The 15308-nt window shown below is 45.1% G+C and overlaps 1 non-coding gene across 1 annotated transcript; it reads right to left on the reverse strand.

The window, feature by feature from the left end:
* Nucleotides 1–722: 722 nt before the first annotated feature.
* Nucleotides 723–829, reverse strand: LOC113000554 (small nucleolar RNA R71). The gene has a single exon (XR_003265887.1). It is a non-coding gene; the product is annotated as a small nucleolar RNA R71 (small nucleolar RNA).
* Nucleotides 830–15308: the final 14479 nt, after the last annotated feature.

Consider the following 15308-nt stretch of genomic DNA (forward strand, 5'->3'; position numbering starts at 1 on the left):
ATAGGGTTTCTCACAAAATTTCAAGTCATTTGGATATCATTTGAGGGTAGCTGTAGTTCAAACCTGCACCTTTATTTACATGACAAGGCAACTAGTTGTGTGCATGCTGAATGTAGTGTATGACTAGAGGCAATCCATCTGACTTACAACCCTTTGATCCTGAGATAGATAGTACATTTCATAGATTAGTTAGGCATCATTTTATACCTTTTGATCATTCTGAGCATTCCATAACTGGTGAATCTGTGCATTCTGTTATTGGTGATTTTGAACATCCTGATCTTGAGCATTATAATTTTGAGCATTCTGATTCTGAGCATTCTGATTTTGCACATTCTGAGAACATGGCACAACCTCCACCTCGTGAGAGGACTCTAAGGGAAATGGCTGCACCTGATTTCACCTACGAAAGCTTGTGCATCCAATACCCTGATGAGGATGTCCCATATGTTCTTAAAACTGGACTGATTCATTTGCTTCCAAAGTTTCATGGCCTTGCATGTGAAGACCCGCACAAACATTTGAAAGAATTTCACATTGTCTGCTCCACCATGAAACCCCCAGATGTCCAAGAGGATCACATATTTCTGAAGGCTTTTCCTCATTCATTAGAGGGAGTGGCAAAGGACTGGCTGTATTACCTTGCTCCAAGGTCCATCACGAGCTGGGATGACCTTAAGAGAGTATTCTTAGAGAAATTTTTCCCTGCTTCCAAGACCACAGCCATCAGGAAGGATATCTCAGGTATTAGACAACTCAGTGGAGAGAGCCTGTATGAGTACTGGGAGAGATTTAAGAAACTATGTGCCAGTTGCCCCCACCATCAGATTTTAGAACAACTTCTTCTCCAATATTTTTATGAAGGACTCAGTAATATGGAGAGAAGTATGATAGATGCTGCCAGTGGTGGAGCCCTTGGAGACATGACTCCTGCTGAAGCCAGAAATTTAATTGAGAAGATGGCTTCCAACTCTCAGCAGTTTAGCGCCAGAAATGATGCCATAGTCATTAGAGGAGTGCATGAGGTAGCTACAAACTCAGCTGCATCATCTGAGACTAAGAAGCTTGAAGGCAAACTGGATGCATTGGTTAACTTGGTAACCCAGCTGGCCTTGAATCAGAAATCTGTACCTGTTGCAAGGGTTTGTGGTTTGTGCTCCTCTGCTGACCACCATACAGACCTTTGCCCTTCCATGCAGCAACCTGGAGCAATCGAGCAGCCTGAAGCTTATGCTGCAAATATTTACAATAGATATCCTCAACCTCAGCAGCAAAATCAACCACAGCAGAACAATTATGACCTCTCCAGCAACAGATACAACCCTGCGGTCCTTGAGATTTCTTTCAACCTTGTAAAAATCCTTTTACAAGCAAAGATCCACAAGGGATGTACCCTCCCTTGTTCTCTTTGAACCTAGTGGATGTACCCTCCACTAGAACTGATCCACAAGAGATGTACCCTCTCTTGTTCTCAGTCAAACCCAAGTAGATGTACCCTCTACTTGTACCACAAAGGATGTGCCCTCCAATGTGTTAAGACAAAGATCTTAGGCGGTTAAACCTTTGATACTTTGTGAATGGGGATACAAAAGAATTCTCAGGCGGTTAGTCCTTTGAACACTTTTGTATAAGGGAATGGGAAGAATCAAAAGAATTCTCAGACTGTGTCGTTTTGAATTCTTTGACAAGGGAGAAGGGAGACACAAAAGAATTCAGGCGGTTAGTCCTTCGTTCTTTTGGAAAAGGGAGAAGAGAGACACAAAAAGAATTCAGGCGGTTAGTCCTTGGTGAATTCTTTTTGGCAAAGGGAGAAGAGAATGAAAAAGGATGAATAGCACAAGTTTTCAAGGTTTAGAAAACCAGAAAACTTCAGAAAGCTTTTGGTACAAAAGAAGAAGAAGAAGTTCAAAGAGATTCAAGGCTTGTAAAGGATTGTATGAAATAAGTGTTCAAGATTGTTGTTAGAAAGATTGATTCAAAATGCAAAACAAAGCCTTGCTTTTATAGACTCTTCATGTCTGGTCAAGAAGGTCATTCAGAAGAGTTATAACTTTTTAGAAAAACATAAAACCCATTTGAAAAAGTCAAAACCTTTTTGAAGAGTTACATCTTTAGATTTTTCAGAAACAAACACTGGTAATCGATTATCAAATAAGTGTAATCGATTACACAAAGCTTTTGAGTGAAACAATGTGACTCTTCACATTTAAATTTGAATTTCAACGTTCAAGGACACTGGTAATCGATTACCAAAACATTGTAATCGATTACAGTCTTTTGAAAATATTTGGAACGTTGTAAATTCAGTTTGAAAACTTTTTCAAACTCATTTTGCTACTGGTAATCGATTACAACAATATGGTAATCGATTACCAGAGAGTAAAAACTCTTTGGTAAAGGTTTTGTCAAAAACTCATGTGCTATTCAAAGTTTTGAAAAAAACTTTTTAATACTTATCTTGATTGAGTCTTTTCTTCATTCTTGAATCTTGAGTCTTGAATCTTGATCTTGATTCTTGAGATCTTGAATCTTGAATCTTGATTCTTGATTGTAGACTTTCTTCTTGAGTCTTGAATTCTTCTTGATTCTTGAACTCTTGACTTGTTCTTGATTTACTTGAGTTGTTCTTTGATCTTTTGAGCTTTTTGTTCATCACCTTTGTCATCATCTTTTGTTGTCATCATTGTTATCATCAAAACACCTTTGAATCATTGTTGATTCATCATGAAGCTTTGCTTCCACAAAGGTTGTGAAGTTGAAGCAAGCACTGCTCAATCTGATTGGTTCACACCCTTTTGTCGGAATGGATCATGAGGATCCATACTGATGGAAGCTTGCTTGTGGGGCTTCTATGGAGGCTGGATCTTTGAGCTTCAATGAGGTCCTTTAATGGTGATTTTCCACCATGGAGATGCAGCGGAAGACAAAGGAGAAGAGGTGAGAGGAGGCGCCATCCACTAGGGAATAAGCCATGGAAGAAGGAGCTTCACCACCAAGATGAGCCTTGGATAAGAAGCTTGGAAGGATGCTTCAATGGAGGAAAAGAATGAGAGAGAGAAAGAGAGAGGGGGGAGCACGAAATTGAAGGAAGAAAAAGAGAGAGAAGTTGAACTTTGAGTTGTGTCTCACAAGACTCTCATTCATCAAAGTTATAACAAGTGTTACACATGTTTCTATTTATAGACTAGGTAGCTTCCTTGAAAATATTTCTTGAGAAAACTTCCTTGAGAAGCTTCTTTGAGAAAACTTCCTTGAGAAGCATCTTTGAGAAAACTTCCTTGAGAAACTAGAGCTTAGCTACACACACCCCTCTAATAACTAAGCTCACCTCCTTGAGAAGCTCCCTTGAAAAGATTCCTAAAGAAGCTAGAGCTTAGCTACACACACTTCTCTAATAGCTAAGCTCACCTCCTTGAGATGAGAAGCTAGAACTTAGCTACACACCCCCTATAATAGCTAAGCTCACCCCCAAGAAAAAAATACATGAAAATACAAAAAAAGTCCCTACTACAAAGACTACTCAACATGCCTCGAAATACAAGGCTAAAACCCTATACTACTAGAATGGCCAAAATACAAGGCCTAAACGAAGGAAAAAACCTATTCTAATGTTTACAAAGATAAGTGGGCTCATACTTAGCCCATGGGCTCAAAATCTACCCTAAGGCTCATGAGAACCCTAGGGCCTTCCCTTGGATCTCTGGCCCAATCTACTTGGAGTCTTCTATCAAATGTCCTTGCGGGGTAGGATTGCATCACATACACACATTTGTCTACCTTCATGGAGTTGTGCAGTACCATGGGAGCTTCTGACGAAGATGTTGAAGTTGTCTACCTCATAGCTTTCTCACAGTGTGGATGCATTCACAAAAGTTGATCAGTGAATAAATAAGGGTGATCAGTGAACAAATAATCACTGAACAAATAAGGGTGTCAGTGAACAAATAAGGGTGTCAAGGAATATTCTGACGAAACCCGTATTGGCAGAAAACCCTCTTTGACAAATGAATTTGCATATATAGACCCAACTGAATGGATCTAGAAAATAGAGATACATTTTCAAACGAGCGATGAATCTAGTGCACCTAATATGGAGTCCACCTAACTCCATTGATGGTCAGCTCATTAATTAATTTTCTGTATTACTAAAAAAGAAGACTTATTTGACCACCAACTAACAGGTAGAGAGTGTCATACCCTAATTTCGTCCGGGGACCTTTGCTTGATAACATGCGACCATTCTTTGGTCCTTGTGAGGTGCTTGGCATCCATCATTAGGCAATTTGTGAAATTCCAGGACATGCCGAAAAACCAAAAAAATATTGATGCACAATCCGTAAGTTTCCGTGGCACACCGGAAATCAAATGGAAGCATCGTTGCATAATTAAGTGAGGTTCCGTAACATTCCGTAAGTCAAAAAGGGGATGATTATGTAATCCGCAAGGTTCCGTAACATTACGAAAAGAAAACAAGTATCGTTACGAAATTCATAAGTTTCCGTAACTTTACGAAAAAAAGAATCACCAAAAAAAGCAGAGGGGGGTGTACTTAGTAAAAATGGGGGTGCAAATAGCACCCAAGCCCACTTGGGCCCTCCAGAATATTCCTCCAGAAGGCTGTTGCTTCTAGAGGAAGCAACCTGGCTCGCCTGGGCGAGCTGAGCTCGCCTGGGCGAGCTGGGCGGCAACCACCTCCCCTATTTTGCTATAAATAGGGGAGGAAGTGAAGAAGAAAAGGGTTCAGCCCCTTTGGCACTTCTCTCTCTTTCGAATTTGCTTGGAAAAATCGTTTCCGTGAAGAAAATCTAAGCCGAGGAGCTTCCGAAACGTTTCCGTAACGTTTTCCGTGAAGAATTTCGCAAAGGTTTCAACCGTTCTTCGACGTTCTTCATTCGTTCTTCGATCTTCAACGGGTAAGTACCTCGAACCAAGCTTTTCGATTCATTCTATGTACCCGTAGTGGTCCACATTGTGTTTCGTGCATTTTTATTCTCGTTTTGTTTACTTTTTATACCCCCTGTTGACGTGCTTAAGCCATTTTACTTAAGTCATTTCTCGCTTAACTTAAAAATAAAATAAATTTCCACCGATCGTTTGAATTGTATTATCCGGTTAAAATGAATTCCGACCGTTCGGTTGTGCCGTAACAACGTTGGAAATAAAAAAAAAAAGAGGTAAAAAATAATATAATAATCAAAAAGACATCTTTTAGTAAAATAAAGCGGAAAATCAATCGGACGTTTTCTCTTTGGGATTTCTCATTCTTAATCGAATTGATTAATAACTAAAGTGAAACTAAAGGCTAAAATCAATTCGCCTAGTCAAGCTCGTCCATAAAAATAGGCTTTTGAAAGTTTGTCATTTCATTTTCTTACTAAGTAAAATGGATCATTTTTAAGGTCCAACGCCTTAAAATGATCACCTCTTAAAGTAAAAAAGAATCACTTGATAAAAAAGAACTACGTAGGTCTGATTTTCTCATCCCAAATTGAGGAATACGTAGGAGCAAAGGGAAACACCCTTGTCGACCACAAAAAGAGAAAATATAAAAAGGGTATAAAGGATATAGAGACATAAAAAGGGAACATAAAAAATCAAAGTCATGTTTGCACATTCGATTAAAGGCTGCCGTCCCTTGGGGCGGACGTGTGGGGTGCTAATACCTTCCCCGTGCGTAAATACAACTCCCGAACCTTTCACTTAAAAGTTCGTAGATCGCGTCTTTTCCGGTTTTTCCGACGTTTTCCTCAAATAAACGTTGGTGGCGACTCCGTGCGTATTCCTTTCGTGGAACACGCATCCCGCGAGTCACGCGTCGCCCTCCCACCGAAGGGTAGGTTGCGACAGTTGGCGACTCCACTGGGGACTGTTTTTAGAGAGTTAGGCCATTTAATTTTGTGCAATGTTTTACCATGACTTACCCCTTTGTTGGTTTCCTTTCATTATGTTCTTGTGTATATAAACTCTTTGTTGCTTTTAGTGCATTTTAAATGTATGCATGAAGTAAATATTTATTCATTTGATGCACACAAACACCAACACTATTTGCACACACTGTGAGTGAAAAAGGGCCCTATACCCGGGTTCATGGGAGCATAAGGAGTGGAGGTGAATCTGTGATCATGCTAGGTCTCCGACTTGCTTGATTACAGTGAACCCTCATCTAGAGCTTTTCTCTTTGAAAACCTATTGTTGCTAGTAGTCCCTACTGCTACAATATGTTCTTCAAAGGGGATGATACCTCTAGAAACCATCAAGAGAGATATAACTACCTTGGGGATTATTGCTAAAAGCCTAGTTAGTTCTCTCCCTTATAGGTCCCTTAAATAGGGGCACGAAGCAAACACGCTGCGTGCCATTTTTCACACTACCATGCATGAGTATCATATACCCTTTTGCTTATGTTCGGTAAATATTGTCATACTGTGCACATTTCCGCATTGAGTCTTTTGCATAGGCATTGCATATGGGTTCTGTCTTGATCCCTATTGTAAACAAACCAACGGAGGGTCCGTGTCGCCTTCTTAAAAACGTGCGTTGGGGCATTTCGCTACCCCTAGACGTCGTATCTAAGAAGGGGACAAATTCCCCGGACCCCCGCATTCCTAGATTGCATCTGTGTCATATGCATTCCATCATGCATTCATCCATCCCACCCATGAGATATCGGAGTTTTGATTTGCACCAGCTTTTGTCTCACTTCGGTAAGCATGGGAACAAATCAAACCGGCAAGAGGTTCTACCAAGTCAAGGTCAAAAGCCTAGATACCACCAGCATCAAGGAATTAGGGCGGTTGATGGAACCCCTCCAAATGCAAGCCTTCCGCAAGACTTACGGAAAGATCTTAGAGTTGACCATAGCAGAGGTGTCCATAGAAGCCATTGCATCACTTACCCAATACTACGACCAGCCTTTGAGGTGCTTCACATTCGCAGACTTCCAATTAGTACCAACCATTGAAGAATTTGAGGAAATTCTAGGATGTCCTCTCGGGGGAAGAAAACCATATCTTTCCTCCGGGTATCTCCCCTCTTTGAGCAGAATTGCAACTGTGGTCAAGGATTCAGCAAGAGGTTTGGACCGCATAAAACAGACTCGGAACGGCACAGCGGGCCTACCACAGAAGTACCTAGAAGACAAGGCGAGGGGTATGGCCAATCAAGGAGACTGGGTCCCGTTTATGGATGTGTTAGCTTTGCTAATTTTTGGGGTCGTCCTCTTTCCAAACGTGGATGGTTTGGTAGACCTAGCAGCAATCGACGCTTTCCTTGCCTACCACCATAGCAAGGAAAGTCCGGTGGTAGCTGTCTTGGCAGATCTATTTGACACATTTGACCGAAGGTGCGAAAAGAGTAGCGCGCGGATCATCTGTTGCTTACCCGCCCTCTGTGTTTGGTTGGTTTCACACTTGTTCCAACAAGACACAAGACATCCATGTCCGCTCCTGAGCCATCGCTCGTGTACTGAAAAGAGGAGAATAGATTGGGACCAGCTCTTGGCCGGGATAGGAGGTAGAACAATCAGTTGGTTCCCCCGATGGAAGGAAGGAAAAGAAGGAGTCCTTTTCTCATGTGGAAGATACCCAAACATTCCGCTGGTAGGAACGAGGGGTTGTATTAACTACAATCCCGCGCTCGCTATAAGACAACTAGGGTACCCCATGAGGGGAGCACCGACGGAAGAAAGCATGTCTCCTTTCCTTGTGAGGGATTTCGGCGCACAAAATTCCAAGACTATACAAAGAATCCATAAGGCGTGGGAAACCCCGTTAAAGAAAGATCAAGAGCTTAGAGGCATTCGTAATGGCATCATTGGTGGGTACCACGAATGGCTGAAAGTTCATATACGAGGTTTAGATTGGCTCGCCAAGTTAAAAGTCGTCAGCAAAGAGAGTTTTGAAGCACCGGAAGAGGACGAAGAAGTCCAAGCTCTCAAAAGCGAGTTAGGAAAGGCAAAACTTGCCAAGGAGAAGTTCAAGTTGGCCGCTACACACGTTCGGAAGGAGTGTGCCGGGTTACGGGAAGAGAATGCAATTACCGCAAGAGCCCTTGAACAAGAGACCAAGAGGGCTCGCAAGGAAGAGTATGGCCGGAACAAATTTCGCGGAGCTCTATGGGGTAGCAATAGTGAACTCAAGTTGCGAAAGGAAGAAAGGGACCAGTCGCGAGCACATAGCATGGTTTTGAAAGAGGAGTTAGTTGCCTGTTCAAGGTCCAAAAGAAGCTTGTCTCAGCGTTTATGCGAGACGGAGACCAACATGCTAGCTATCATCGCCAAGTACCAAGAAGAGTTAGGTCTAGCCGCGGCCCACGAGCATAGGATTGCGGACGAATATGCCCAAGTATACGCGGAAAAAGAGGCTAGAGGAAGGGTGATCGACTCTTTACACCAAGAGGCAACCATGTGGATGGATCGGTTTGCTCTTACCTTGAACGGGAGTCAAGAACTTCCCCGATTGTTAGCCAAGGCCAAGGCGATGGCAGACACCTACTCCGCCCCCGAAGAGATTCATGGGCTTCTCGGCTATTGTCAGCATATGATAGACTTAATGGCCCACATAATTAGAAATCGTTAGGAAACTTGTATGGTCTCTAAGACCTTGACTAGATACGACTTCCTTTTTGAAATAAAATGAGTTGGTCCCATGTTTCTACTCCAAAAAGCTTGTGCAAATCAAATCACTCCTACATTTCATCTCTAGCATGCATTTTCTTTCTTTACCCACTCCTCACGTTTGGTTTTTTAGGGAAAAACACCATAACTAAACGCGCCGCAAGGGATCCCTATCGCACCAGATCCAAATCTAGAACGATGGGTGATCAAGAGGAGACGCAGGAACAGATGAAAGCCGACATGTCGGCTCTGAAAGAACAAATGGCCTCCATGATGGAGGCCATGTTAAGTATGAAGCAGCTCATAGAGAAGAACGCGGCCACCGCCGCCGCTGCCAGTTCGGCTGCCGAAGCAGACCCGACTCTCTTGGCAACTACGCACCATCCTCCCTCAAACATAGTAGGACGGGGAAGGGACACACTGGGGCACGATGGCAGCCCTCACCTGGGATACAACCGAGCGGCTTACCCTTATGGATTGTCGCCCAACTATTCACCACCCGTCTTGCAAGAAGATGCGGGCCACATTGCTTCTCCCGTCCATGAAAGAGAGCCTCCTCAGCAGCCCGACGAAGTCCACAAAGACCCTCAAGATTATTCTCGGAGGGATGTCGAGTTCTATCCCCCGATCCCCGAAGGGCCGGCACCAGGCACGTTGCCTCAACCCAACATCGCAGTACCACCAATAGTTCTGTCCACGGAAGGGCCGCCCCCAGCAACTGAAGAAAGGAGGAAGCTCGATCTCCTTGAGGAAAGATTGAGGGCCGTAGAAGGATTTGGGGACTATCCGTTCGCAGACATGACGGATCTTTGCTTAGTACCCGATGTTGTTATTCCCTCGAAGTTCAAAGTGCCGGACTTCGACAAGTATAAAGGGACGACTTGTCCCAAAAACCATCTCAAAATGTACTGCCGTAAGATGGGCGCCCACTCTAAAGATGAAAAGCTGTTGATACACTTCTTTCAGGATAGCTTGGCCGGAGTTGCGGTAGTGTGGTACACTAATTTGGAAGCTTCCCGTATCCGTACTTGGAAGGATCTGATTACCGCCTTCCTAAGGCAGTATCAGTATAATTCTGATATGGCTCCTGACCGTACTCAACTGCAGAATATGTTCAAAAAAGAGGGTGAAACCTTTAAAGAATATGCGCAGCGATGGAGGGATTTGGCGGCACAAGTAGCTCCTCCCATGGTTGAGAGAGAGATGATCACCATGATGGTGGACACTCTGCCAGTGTTCTACTATGAGAAGCTAGTAGGTTACATGCCGTCCAGCTTTGCGGATCTGGTGTTTGCCGGGGAAAGAATCGAGTTTGGATTGAAAAGAGGAAAGTTTGATTACGTTTCCTCCACAAACGCGAATGCCAAAAGAATCGGGGCAACAGGGGCAAAAAGGAAGGAGGGAGATGCCCATGCCGTCTCTTCAACAACTGCGTGGGTCAAAACCCAGCAAACACCTCATGGTACCCATCAGTACGCGCAACATCACCCAAGCTTCTCGGCTCATACTGGGAATACCTCTAGTTCAACACCCGTGCAACCTAAGGCACCCACCCAGAGGGAAGCTCCCCAAGTTCCAACTCCGAACACGACTCGACCGGCCGGTAATTCCAACACGACAAGGAACTTCCCTCCGAGGCAATTTCCAGAATTCACCCCACTCCCAATGACGTACGAAGATCTTCTGCCATCCCTCATCGCCAATCATTTGGCCGTGGTAACTCCCGGAAGGGTCCTCGAACCCCCTTTCCCGAAGTGGTATGACCCTAACGCAACTTGCAAGTACCATGGGGGTGTCCCGGGGCATTCCGTCGAAAAATGCTTGGCCCTTAAATACAAGGTCCAACATTTAATGGATGCTGGATGGCTGACTTTCCAAGAGGATCGGCCCAATGTGAGAACCAACCCGCTCGCCAATCATGGAGGGGGAGCAGTTAATGCAGTTGAATCCGATAGGCCGCACAGGTCTAAACCTTTAAGGGATGTGGCAACCCTTAGGAGCTTTATCTTTGAGGCCCTACAAAAGGGAGGTGTGATTCCCCATAGTGGGTGTAAGGAGGATTCCTGTCTGCTACATTCCGGCGAGATGCATGACATGGAGACGTGTTTGGAAGTAGAGGAATTGTTACAGCGGATGATAGATCAAGGTCGACTGGAAGTCGGCATTGAAGGAAAAGAAGAGCAGCATATATGCATGCAATCTACGGAGGGGAGCGGTGTTGCGAAGCCCAAACCCTTGGTGATATACTTCACTAAAAGCGCAGCTTCGCAAAAGCCCGGACACCCCTTAATGGCCAAACCTGTTCCTTTCTCGTACCAAAATAGTCACGCGGTCCCGTGGAGATATACACCTCCGGGGAAGAAGGAAGAAGAAGTCACTGACGTCAGCTCGCTGTCAGCTAAAGTAAAAAATATCACGGGACTGAGTGGTGTGACCCGTAGTGGTCGTGTGTTCGCACCTCCGGACCTACCAGTCCAACCCGCCGACGCCAAGGGAAAAGGAAAAGTGGTGGAGGAACAAGATGGCGAAGCACCCCACGCTTCGAATAAAGATATTCCAGCAAAGGGGCCCCCGGAGAAAAAGGATGGTAGAAAGGAGGTGTCGCTAGAGGAAGCCAGCGAGTTCCTTCGGATAATTCAGCAGAGCGAATTCAAGGTTATCGAACAGCTCAACAAAACCCCGGCTAGGGTCTCGCTGTTGGAGTTACTTATGAGCTCCGAGCCTCATCGGGCTCTGCTAGTAAAAGTGCTGAACGAGGCTCACGTGGCCCAAGATATCTCGGTAGAAGGTTTCGGAGGGCTGGTCAACAATATCACTGCCAACAACTATCTTGCCTTCACCGAAGAAGAAATCCCCGCCGAGGGGAGAGGGCATAATAAGGCTTTACACGTATCAGTCAAGTGTATGGACCATATCGTAGCCAAGGTGCTCATCGATAATGGTTCCAGTTTAAACGTGATGCCTAAGAGCACTTTGGAGAAGTTACCATTCAATGCTTCCCACTTAAAACCAAGTTCAATGGTGGTTCGGGCCTTCGACGGCACTCGCCGAGAGGTTAGGGGAGAGATCGATCTCCCAGTACAAATAGGCCCTCACACCTGTCAAGTCACCTTCCAAATAATGGATACTAACCCCCCCTACAGCTGCCTGTTGGGGCGCCCGTGGATCCACTCAGTGGGAGTTGTGCCTTCTACACTCCACCAAAAGCTGAAATTCGTAGTGGAGGGGCACTTGGTCATCGTGTCAGGCGAGGAAGATATCTTGGTAAGCTGCCCATCCTCCATGCCTTATGTGGAAGCCGCAGAAGAATCGTTAGAAACTGCTTTCCAGTCTTTTGAGGTGGTCAGCATTTCCTCCGTGGACTCCCTCTTTGGGCAGCCTTGTCTGTCCGATGCAGCGGTAATGATGGCCCGAGTTATGTTGGGGAACGGTTATGAACCCGGGATGGGTTTAGGAAAAAACAACGGCGGCATAACTAGCCTGATAAATACCCAAGGAAATCGTGGGAAGTATGGTTTAGGCTATAAGCCCACTCAGGCGGACATAAAAAGAAGCATCGCGGGAAGGAAGAACAGTGGTCAAAGCTCGCGTTGGAGACAAGAAAGTGAAGGAAGCCCGCCCTGCCACATAAGTAGAAGCTTTATAAGCGCGGGTCTGGGAGACAAAAGTCAAGCGTTCGCGATATGCGAGGATGATATTCCGAGTACTTTGGATTTGGTACGACCATGCCCTCCTGATTTCCAGCTGGGAAATTGGCGAGTGGAGGAACGCTCCGGCATTTACGCGACGAGCATAATGTAAACCTTTACGGTTTTAAAAGCTCTATAGTTGGGCCTAGGCTTTAGAGTTTTTCCTTTTGTTAAGGCTTTGTGTCTTTTGTTTTAAATTTATAATACAAGGATCTTTCTTCATCTGTTCCTGGTCTCTACCCATTCTCATTCATTTGCATGTTTACTTCTTTTTCTGAAACGGCAGATCCGATGACGAGTCCCCCGAAGGTACTAATACCTGGGACCCGTCTATCGACTTCGAGCAAGAAATGAATCAAACGGAAGATGAAGGAAATGAGGATGTGGGACTTCCCCCAGAACTAGAAAGAATGGTCGCCCATGAGGACCAAAAAATGGGGCCTCATCAAGAAGAAACAGAGCTAGTAGACTTAGGAATTGGCAGTGGAAAGAGGGAAGTAAAGATAGGTACAGGTATTACCGCACCTATCCGTGAAGAATTAATAATCCTACTAAAAGACTACCAAGACATCTTTGCTTGGTCATACCAAGATATGCCCGGTCTGAGTTCTGACATTGTACAGCACCGATTACCTCTAAATCCCGAGTGTTCCCCGGTAAAACAGAAACTGAGGAGGATGAAGCCCAAAACATCCTTGAAGATAAAAGAAGAAGTGAAGAAGCAATTTGACGCTGGATTTCTGGCCGTCGCTCGGTATCCAGAATGGGTTGCCAACATCGTACCAGTTCCTAAAAAAGATGGGAAAGTACGAATGTGTGTAGATTATCGGGACCTGAATCGGGCCAGTCCCAAGGACAATTTTCCTTTACCACACATCGATATCCTCGTAGATAACACGGCCAATTTCGCTTTATTTTCCTTCATGGACGGTTTCTTTGGTTACAATCAGATAAAGATGGTGCCCGAGGATATGGAAAAGACTACTTTCGTCACCCTGTGGGGAACGTTCTGTTACAAGGTGATGTCCTTTGGACTCAAGAATGCCGGGGCAACTTATCAACGGGCCATGGTAGCTTTGTTCCATGATATGATGCATCAAGAGATCGAGGTCTACGTGGACGACATAATTGCTAAATCTAAATCCGAGGAAGAACACCTTGTCAACCTGCGGAAATTGTTCGAAAGGCTTAAGAAATATCAATTAAGGTTGAACCCCGCTAAGTGTACCTTTGGGGTCAAATCAGGGAAATTGCTTGGTTTCATTGTAAGCCAGAAAGGGATAGAGGTAGACCCCGAAAAAGTGAAGGCTATCCTTGAGATGCCAGAACCCCGTACAGAGAGGCAAGTTCGAGGTTTCCTGGGGCGCTTGAATTATATTGCCAGATTCATATCGCAGCTCACCACCATTTGTCAGCCGTTGTTTAAACTCTTGCGCAAAAACCAAACTGATCGGTGGAATGAGGATTGCCAAGAGGCTTTTGGAAGGATCAAAAAGTGCCTAATGAATCCTCCCGTGCTTATGCCACCAGTACCTGGAAGGCCTCTCATTTTGTACATGACAATCTTGGACGAGTCAATGGGGTGTATGCTGGGGCAACAAGACGAATCCGGGAAGAAAGAGCGCGCTGTTTACTACCTAAGTAAGAAGTTCACGACCTGTGAGATGAATTACTCCTTGCTCGAAAGAACGTGTTGTGCTTTAGTATGGGCATCCCATCGCCTAAGGCAGTACATGCTGAGCCATACTACCTGGTTGATATCCAAAATGGACCCGGTTAAGTACATCTTTGAAAAGCCAGCTCTCACAGGACGAATCGCCCGGTGGCAAGTCTTGCTATCTGAGTTTGATATAGTCTATGTCACCCAAAAGGCGATAAAAGGAAGCGCTTTGGCAGATTATTTGGCTCAACAGCCTCTTAATGACTACCAGCCCATGCATCCGGAATTCCCGGATGAGGACATCATGGCCTTGTTCGAGGAAAAGTTGGACGAAGATCGGGACAAATGGACTGTATGGTTTGACGGAGCGTCAAACATTCTAGGTCATGGCGTTGGGGCAGTGTTGGTCTCTCCGGACAATCAATGTGTACCTTTCACAGCCAGGCTAGGATTCGACTGCACCAACAACATGGCCGAATATGAAGCATGTGCCATAGCCGTCCAGGCAGCAATTGACTCCAATGTCAAACTACTCAAGGTGTACGGCGACTCAGCGTTGGTAATCCATCAGCTGAGAGGGGAATGGGAAACTAGAGATCCCAAGCTGATACCCTACAAAGCCTATATCAAGGAATTGGCTAAGACTTTCGATGAGATCTCCTTCCATCATGTTCCTCGCGAGGAAAATCAAATGGCGGATGCACTTGCTACGTTGGCGTCTATGTTCCAGCTAACACCGCACGGGGATCTACCCTACATTGAATTTTGGTGTCGTGGCAAACCCGCACATTGTTGCCAAGTGGAAGAGGAACGGGACGGAAAGCCTTGGTATTACGACATCAAGCGATATGTCGTAAGCAAAGAATACCCGCCAGAGATTGCCGACAACGATAAAAGGACATTGAGGAGGTTGGCAGCCGGTTTCTTCATGAGCGGAAGCATACTGTATAAAAGAAATCACGACATGACACTCCTGCGGTGTGTGGATGCCAAGGAGGCAAATCACATGATCGAAGAAGTCCATGAGGGCTCGTTTGGAACGCACGCCAACGGACATGCTATGGCCAGGAAGATCCTAAGAGCAGGTTATTACTGGCTTACCATGGAAAGTGATTGTTGTGTCCATGTGAGGAAGTGCCACAAATGTCAAGCATTCGCAGATAATGTCAATGCCCCACCACATCCTCTGAATGTCATGTCCGCCCCTTGGCCTTTCTCCATGTGGGGAATAGATGTCATCGGGGCCATTGAGCCCAAGGCCTCGAATGGTCATCGCTTCATCCTCGTAGCGATAGATTATTTTACCAAGTGGGTCGAGGCGGCTTCATATACCAATGTCACGAGG

The sequence above is a fragment of the Glycine max genome, chromosome 19 (genome assembly GCF_000004515.6).
Source record: "Glycine max cultivar Williams 82 chromosome 19, Glycine_max_v4.0, whole genome shotgun sequence".
In the NCBI taxonomy this organism is placed as follows: Eukaryota; Viridiplantae; Streptophyta; class Magnoliopsida; order Fabales; family Fabaceae; genus Glycine; species Glycine max.